Source organism: Pteropus vampyrus, unplaced genomic scaffold (genome assembly GCF_000151845.1).
Source record: "Pteropus vampyrus isolate Shadow unplaced genomic scaffold, Pvam_2.0 Scaffold528, whole genome shotgun sequence".
Lineage (NCBI taxonomy): Eukaryota > Metazoa > Chordata > Mammalia > Chiroptera > Pteropodidae > Pteropus > Pteropus vampyrus.
The window spans coordinates 871,254-880,362 of NW_011889309.1; positions in this window are offsets into that span (position 1 = coordinate 871,254).

Below are 9,109 nucleotides of genomic sequence, written 5' to 3' on the forward strand. Positions count from 1 at the left end.
GTCACATGAATGAGTTATCTATCCTTTCTGGACTTTCATTTTCCTTTGTGTTGAATAAGATGAACAACTCTTGCCTCTTCCCAACAACATGCTTTCTTATTGCCCCCAAATCATCTCAAACATTCATTTTTTCCACACAAAGATCAAGGGATTTTGGAGGTAGCTAATTGAGGATCCCCTGTTCATGACTTAATCTACTATTGTTAGTTTCACCATTCTAAGATTCAACATTTTTCTTCTCTTCTTTTGTATATTTAGCCTCTAAATTGTTTTAACCATCAGATGATATGCTCTATTTATTTTTCTAAATTCAAATTCTATCTATATTATAACTGTTAAGAAAATATTCTTATAAGAGAATGGAATCTAGACAGAGAGAGGGACTATGCAGTTCTAGAGGAAACTATGCAAACTTCCCCAGAGGGAACTTAAGAGTTCATCTAGTCTAAACTCTCATTTTATAGTTGAGGGAGCTAATGATCTGAGAGGTAAAATGTCTCATCCAAGGTTACCATGGCAGAGCTAAGCAGAGAACTCTATGTCTCTTTAACTTTCACTTCTATATTCTTTCTGTTGGTTCATGTGTCTTGGGATTACTATAACCAGAAACGGAATCTGAAGTTCAAATAAGCAGACAGACAAGCATATGTAAGCTTTGGTTTTTCCCAGGGCCAGACTCCAACTCTGTGCATAACTTGGCCAGCAAGTGGTCAGCATTGTCATGGAGGATGGAGGATTCATGGTTCTGAAGCCTCTTCTTTGACCCTTCCTTTCCTGTAACATCCAGCCTAGAATCTGGACCTACTGAATTCCTACCTTTTCATGTTTATTTTGGACATGATTTAGCTTGCATTTTTTCTTACAGTTCTTAAATTTTCTCTTCAAGTTGACTTTACTTCATTTTATATCAACATTTACTGAGAGTTTACTGTGTTCCAGGTCTGGAAATGCAGAGCCGTACCTCAGTCTCTTAATTACAATCACAGTGTGACACATCCTGAGTAAGATATGCTTACAGTGCTGCTGTGGGGAGGGGGAGGGGGGTGCACCAAGGAAGGAGAGATTGAAGTCACCCAAAGGAGTCAAAGAAAACAGCAGATTGAGTGATAATTCTCTTGTCTTTACTCTCCTATCCCCTTCCTTATTAGGGCAGAGAAGTTAATGTTATGTAATGGTATTTTTTCAGAGTAATTTCTCCCTTGTTTTCAACAGAAGAGAAATAGTTATACAGTAAGTCTTCACTTAATGTTGTTGATAGATTCTGTGACTTAAAACAAAATGAGTATAATGACACCAATTTTACCACAAGCTAATTGATATAAACAAGTTAAATTCCTATAGCATTTCATCAATATTATAACAAAACTACATTGAACAAAACACTATTCGAGGACCTGTTCTATAGAATTCTTTTCCTACCTCCATGTCCACCCCCAGTCTTAGATACCTCACCAATTCTCCATGAATTCTCTGAGCAAAGCTTGTTTCCTGATACTTCGATCAATTCTTTCTACACTGTGGAAAGCGAGTCATCAGGGCCCAGAGATATACACAGATTAGTAGATTAGTTTGGGCAAAGATATCGTTTACCAATCATTTCCTCCCCAACTTTGGTTTTTGAATCTACTTTCCCTGTTTACTTTATTTTTAAAAACACATTGATGAGTAGAAACTTAGATGTTTACTAGAAACACCCAAAGCACTGGCAATCGTTTAAACTGAATCTTAACATCAGCCAGATTTTTGTTGTTGTTTTATTTTCAAAGTTCTTTTCCTCTTTTACCTTAAAACTTTTCTCACTTTTCCATAAAATTTAAGATATGCGTTTTGAGAAATTAAACTCATGGCAGGAGACAAAAAGAGTCAATTAAAGTTTGCTTATCTATGTATAATCAATTGATTGGCCTGTGTTATATAACACTATAACCTTAGATTATATTAAATTCTTAGAGGAGTACAGAATGAATAATACTTTGCAAAGTACATATTATGTGACAGGCATACTACTAAACATAATAGAATCAAATTCAGCACATGACTTCATTCAGTGCATGTAAATATATAGCCCTAAGCTCACAGACACACGGACCCATAAACTGAACAATCCAGACTTGCGGGTAGGTAGTCGAAATGTCACAGTGAATCCTTAGAGGCTCAAAAATGAAAAAAAAAAAAAAAATTAATCTCTCTTCATTTGGGAGGGTGGTTTGGTCACAAACTATATAGTTGGTTTACTCTGTGCTGGCCTGAACTGGAGCATGTAGTTCACCATTCCCGAAGGACAAAGCATCAGACCCTACAAACCAAGCCTGGCTCCATTTGACAACTCTCTGAGGTCTTCATGTAATTTCTATTTGTATCATGGAGAGACTCCTTGAGAAGCACCGAATGTGCCAAATTTAAAATCTGAGGTAGCAGTTTCCACCTTTAAAATATTCCTCTGCTTCTCCCCACAGTGTTCCCTATTCCTTGAACTCTATGTTAATCTCAGCAGCAATTCTGATACTATTGTTGCACCTCAGCACCAAAAATGTGTCTCAGATTATGTTTCTGTATTCTTCTAATTATATTAATTCTGCATGCTCAGCATTTTTGAAACTCATCTATTTTACAAATGCTCAAATAAATTTAATCATATTTTTTGGAAGCTCTTCCTTACTGTAGTGTCAGTTAATAATGGAAGAAACCAAGATGCACAGGGTATTATTAATGATACCCTGGATTTATACAAACTCACTCTGAATGAACTCCAGGCAGTTCATACACAATATCGCATTTTTCCTCTCAACAGCTGGATTGAGAGACCTAGATTCTATCCTTGGTGCTATAACATCTTCTTGAGAAAGAACTTAGCCAATAATTGCCTCAGTTCTAAAATATGAAATGAGGATAGTAAAATTATATGAAGATATTTGCTTCCCCTTCTCCTTATTCTAAAACTTTAATACTTAAATATCTTTAAAAAATGGAAAAGATGGAAAAATATGAAAGGTCTAAAAGTGAAGAAGGAGTGTGTCTTGATTTTATGATCATTAATGAAGAGGTGAGATACAGTATTAATAATTTGACTGGAAATGCTGAAATCTGAATTGTAATACAATCTCTTCCTTAATGATGGCTGTTGTTGTGGATATCTCTCTCCATTATATTGGAAAGTATTTAGAGACCCAGAGATGGTGAATAACATAAAAGAGACCTGATCTTCTAAAGAGTATTAATTTTACCAGCAAAGATGTCTCTAGGAACCATGGCATCAATAAGACTGGATCTGAGATGAGAACACTCTTATCTTCCAGAGCCTTCCCCTTCCCTTACCTCTCTCTTTCCCTCACAACCTCCAGGCTTTGTAGCAGCTCCAAAAAAATATCTGAACAAATCCAGTCCAAATCCCTGGCTTATATCCTTGGTTGCATATCATCTCTAGACTCTTTGCTTAGCTATTTTAATCTTCAGAAGTCCCAGGATCATAGAAATATGCCTCTTTGCTTGCCTGCCTAAACCTAATGATTGAAAGGCAGGGAACCTAGACCAAAATAGAACTTGGCTCTTAGATGACACATTTCAGTTAAGAATAATGATGTTTATGTCAGGGTCAGTTCTTTTAGTGCTCAGGTAATAGGGATCTCATATTTTAGAAGGATCTTCATTCTTTCTTTTTCTCTCTCTGTTTTCCCATTATTATACAGCAAAGAAAAATTTCTCTTTTACCTTCCTACATTCCAAGGCTATTGAAATGTACTTTCTACAAATTGGTAGAATCAATGTTCCCATAGCTTCATAAATCACATGGATCCATCAGATAAACTCAGCCCTTCTATGGAGTTAAAGCCAGAAACCAAGAAATGACCCCTGAAACTCATCCAATAAAGGATAGGAGACAAATTATTTGTTTTATATATTCATAGAACAACATTATTAAATATATAAACCCAAAAGTTGTCTCAACATTGATTCCCTCTGATATCTTAAAAGCCTAAGGAAGGCAAAAAACAGCAACAAAAATTTTTTCTACTAGGTCAAAATTGCAAGTATTTGGCCTAATAGTACTTAGCCTGACACTTGGAGCTGGTGTGGATTTGGAGTTTAAAATTTGCCATATGACTCCTTTCGAGAACACTTGAGCTACAGATTGCCTGAATTAAACACTGCTTCATACTGGTTCAAAGTCTCATTGCTTTAGGAAAAGGGCTTTTTGCTTAACCGTGCTAAGTAAGCTTCCCATTGCTCAACTTCCTGTGAGGAGTAATAAGGAATATTTTTGTCAATCGATAAGGGACTCTTGCCGAGGGAATTTAGACCACATCTAAAGTACATTTGGAGTACTTGGAGTAGATGGGCTATGGTTATCCATCCAGCCCTCCCTTGAGAGATACCACCAACCTCTGAGGATACATCTTTAGAAACTGTGTTCTAGGTTGATATAATGGAACTTATTTCCGCCTAGTGAAGATAGTCACATATTTGTAACTAAATTCAGTGGTGTTGAAACTCTAAATGTGCATCAACTCTTGTCCAAGGACAGAAAGAACGTCATCCTGTTCCCCTTGCCCTTCCCTATTCAGGGGGAGGAATTGCTCAGCTTAAGACTAGCATAGAAGGTAGCCTATCAAGGAGTTCACTTATACATACTTAAATAGCCCCTCTTTAGGTAAAACGAGAGATTGTCTAATAATTTTTCAGAATATATACTATGAAACTGTGGAGACTTTAAGTCATATGGTCATGAACCATTTGTAGCTTCTCGACCTCTTTCTTTGAAATGAGGGCATATGAACTAGGTTGCTTATCTCAAAACTGGACTTATCCACATAGTCTAATGTGCAAGAGAACTCCCTCCTTGCATGTAGCCCAAAATAATCCTTTACAACCATGTCATCCTGGATACTTTAGCACTTGACATTACCTCCTGATCCACAGAGCAATGAGATTTCAGAGAGACTTTATCTGGCTTCAAACAAAAACAGCACAACTTTGGAACATTTAAAATTCATTAGACATCAATTTGCTATTTTTCAGAAATACAAATAAATATGGCTATAAGTGAGACCTCAGCCAGAGTATAGTCTTAAAGAATAAGCCAGCAATTCATCATTTACTAAATGTTACTTTTATATGGCATTTTACTAAGCATTATTCCAGTTGTTATTTAGACATGATCCCTGACCACTCAAAAAGTTATAATCAAAGCCAAATTAGCATAAAAGTTTATTAAAAACGTGCTGTGTGCAAGGTGTTGAGCTATATATTGGGAATGCAAAAGTGTCCATGTCACAGCCCCTCTCTTCATTCACCTTAGAGTTTAGAGGTGGAGATAGCATAGTATATAGACAGTGCCACTATCACGCATCATTTTCTATTCTCTAGCTAAGGAAATTACACTGCCTAGCACAGTGCCTGACATATAGTCAAGCGCTCAATCAATATTTATTGAATAAAACAAGTAAATGTTAAGGTAGAGTAAGTATAGGGTGCTATGGCAAATACATAAAGAAACTAGACTATTCTGAGGGGACTGAGACAGGTGTCTAAAAGTATAATGATGAAAAGGTAAGATCATTCTTATGGAGTTAGATCTGGCTTTAAATTCTAGCAGTGCCACTCATGAACTGGACATTTTAAACTATTATGAACCTTATTCTCGGCATCTATAAAACACTGATGATGGCTTTCACAGCTGTTTTGAGGACTGAATGAGGTACTAGTTATCTTTAAGTGTCACAAAGAAGAACTTCAATGGCAGCTATTAGAGGAGTTTCAGAAAACAGATTTGCAACATTAAAACAACAAATACTAAGTAATAAGGTTAAGAGCGCAAATATTTTGAAGGATAGATAATGATAATAAGCTTAAAATCATGGTAGAGATGCTATAGCAGTAGTTAGCTTTTAAGCCCAGCCAAGAGTGAAGAGAGGCAGGTGATCTATGGGGGTTTGTCTTCCTCTTTCAATCCACCCCATAAGCTCTTCATGTTCAGCTTTTAGGGGTGGAACCATGTAGCTCTGCCTGTCACTGTCCAGAGTATAATAAATAACCCTTTCAGATATCAGATAATCTTAGGATATTGTGTCACATAGAGGCTTGATACAAACCATATATATGTGTGTGTGCAAATATATACATACATACACATAAATACTCATATATACAAAATATAATATTTCCTCTGTGTGTTCTTGCAATAATTAGCTTCTGTTGCTTTTATCCTAAATATCCACAAATATGCCAGACTCTTTTCTTCTATTCTTCCTTCTACTCGTGCATATAAGGCCCTTTCCTGTTGCATTCATATAGTTAAGTCAATTAAAACACACACACACACACACACACACACACACACACACGCACACCACTGTTTAGCTCTTTTTAGGTAAGTTTTAGGGAAATGCCCAGAGATTAATTGAATTGTCATATATGTTAATGTGAGTTGGGGACGACTGAGAATGGGAAGATTCTAGCAGCAGATTTTTGGGTTTTCAGTCTATAACATGAGATAGAACTATATTTTGATGTGACAAAAAGAAATGTCAATCAAAAGAATGAGAAAGGTCAAAGAAAGGATACGGTGGTAGCCTGAGATGAAAGAAACTGTGAGCCATAAAAACATTTTAGATATAAAAATTTGAAGAAGGAAGAAATAAAAGTGTTTAAAATGATGATAGGGGAGGGAAAGCAATTGATTGGGCCTTTGAAACCACACCAGGAACCATGAGCCAAGGGCGGTCCCAGAGGAGAAGGCCTGGTAGGACAATTAAAAGGGAAATCTGGCTCCTCACAGCGCAGCCTGGAGCAGGGCTACAGAATTTGCTGCAGTGAGAGGTGGGGCCAGTCTGGCACAGTCTGTGAGCTTGAAAGGAGCTGGGCAGAATGGAGAATGCCAGTCTGCCTTTGTAGTTCTAAGCTCAGAAAAGGGGTGACAAATACTGGGCTTCAGGTCAGAAGCCTGGGTTTGGGTAGATTTTGGAAAAATTTTCCCTTTGCTCTCAAACTCTTAAAATGTGCTTATCATACCACTGGCCTCCAATCACAGCATAAACACGTGTCCCGGAGGCTGTCTTCCAGCAGAGATTTCGGCAGTGGTACCTGTTGGCTGACTAAAGGGGTTCTTTCCTTTTCCTATTCCCTAGATAACATAAACTTGGCTGAATACAATATCTTTGCATATTTCCCTTCACCCTTCCCACATGCTCACATCCACCAGCCTCCTAGGGTTAATCCTCAGGACAACCTCACTTTGAAAGAAAAAATGTGGTGAGCCTACTTGAAGATTTGGATCCAACAGGCCTCTGTCTGTCTTGCCTCAGCCAGACTCCAGAGAGCTGACTCAAGAAGATGAACATTTACAGAGATAAAAGCAGTAAGTTTTTGTTGTTGTTTGTTTTCTAGGCTTGGTTGCCCTCCAGAATCAGGGTTCCTGAAAGCATGGGGTTTCCTTTTTTCTTTTTTCATTCTTTCTCAGCAAAAATAAATAACATCCCCTTACCATCCTGGGGGGAATTCATAAAAGCAATTGAATTAGAAAGTGCTTCTTTATTGCTGCTCATACCCTGAGTGAAAGATATCTGACTTGATCTAGATGTGCCTATTCTCAACATTGTAATATTTTTAAATGTATCTGCATTTGTAAAATAATTTGTACTGATTGTTCTTCTCCAGAATAAAAAAATATATAAGTGGCCGATTGATTGTAATTATGATTAATTTGTCCCAGTGTTTACATGAATGTCTTTGGGAATTTTTTTGTGCATGTTTGCTGCTCATCAAAGAGAAAGATAAAAAGACTTTAGAAGGAGGGTGTGGTCCGGCTGATTCAGCCAGCTTCTTGGCCCATTACTGACTCCTTCCTCCTGCTCCTCCTCCACCCCATCTCCCATCTTAGCTCCTAAGATCCATCCTGAGCTGGCTGTCAATAAATTAGGATCTACCATTCTTTTCTATTACAGCCTGTGTTAGACTCGGTCAGGTAGGAGACCATCCTCCATAATCAAACTTATTATATTTGTGATCTCAGCATATTTTCAAACCAAGACATAGATCAGACAATTGCATCTACTCCCTAAACTTCTCCCATCCTGAGATTATTAAACAAAACAGTAATAATGACAATAATACTGTATTTAAAGCTCTCTAGCACATTACATCTTCGAGAGCTTCGCAGATGTTAACTAATTAATCTTCACAACACTCCGTACAAGAGATAAGTGTTATTAACCATAATAGAATATACCTATGGATATGCTAAGGACAGCAAAATAGTTCACTTATTTATCATGGTTCATTCAATATAGTAACTGGTATTTTTAAAACACCCATCATAAATACAATAATTAGAGATGTGCTTTTGTTAACAAAACCACTACCCACTTCTAGCGTACCCTTGGGTACTAAATAATTACCCACTTTGTGTGGTTATCTAGCTCACTAATTACCCACAGAAATTGGGGTCAGGTGTTAACTGCTTGAAATAAGTATCCTCTAAAGACATCACTGAGTTGTATAGACAAAATGATGTGTTCATAGCAAAACTTTCATAACTCATATATTTGTATATCTTTGTACGCTGAGCAAATACAGACAGGACAAATTAGCTTCATATGTGAAAAATCATGCTGAACTATCATTGTAAATACATAGAAGTTTAGGAGAGTCTCAGTAAATTTCATTCTCTGTTTATCTTTACTTTTTGAAGAGGAATGCAAAACATTATTCCCATAATCTGGCCTTCATTTACAAGTACACTAAGACAATTGATGATTCTGCTTAGGAATGATTCATTTTGGTGTCACAGGGAGGCACCCAGTGAGTCAAAGACTTTTTTTTTGACAGCTCCACCCTTTATGATTATTCTAGTATATTTCTTTTTTCTGCATTAGTCTAGTGCAAACACTCTATTAGCCAAATCTAAAAAAGATTCTAACTCAGTCACTAACCCCTGCAAACCATCTCTTTTTCCTTCCCAACAATGACAAAAAGAAAAAAAAAAGTTTAAATGAAATCCAACACTATGGTTATAGGTCTTTCTCTTTTTGCTTCTTTTCTCCTATCCTCTTCTCTCCTCTCCTCTCCTCTCTTTTCCTCTGCTCGTCTCTCATCCCCCAACCCCTACCCCTTC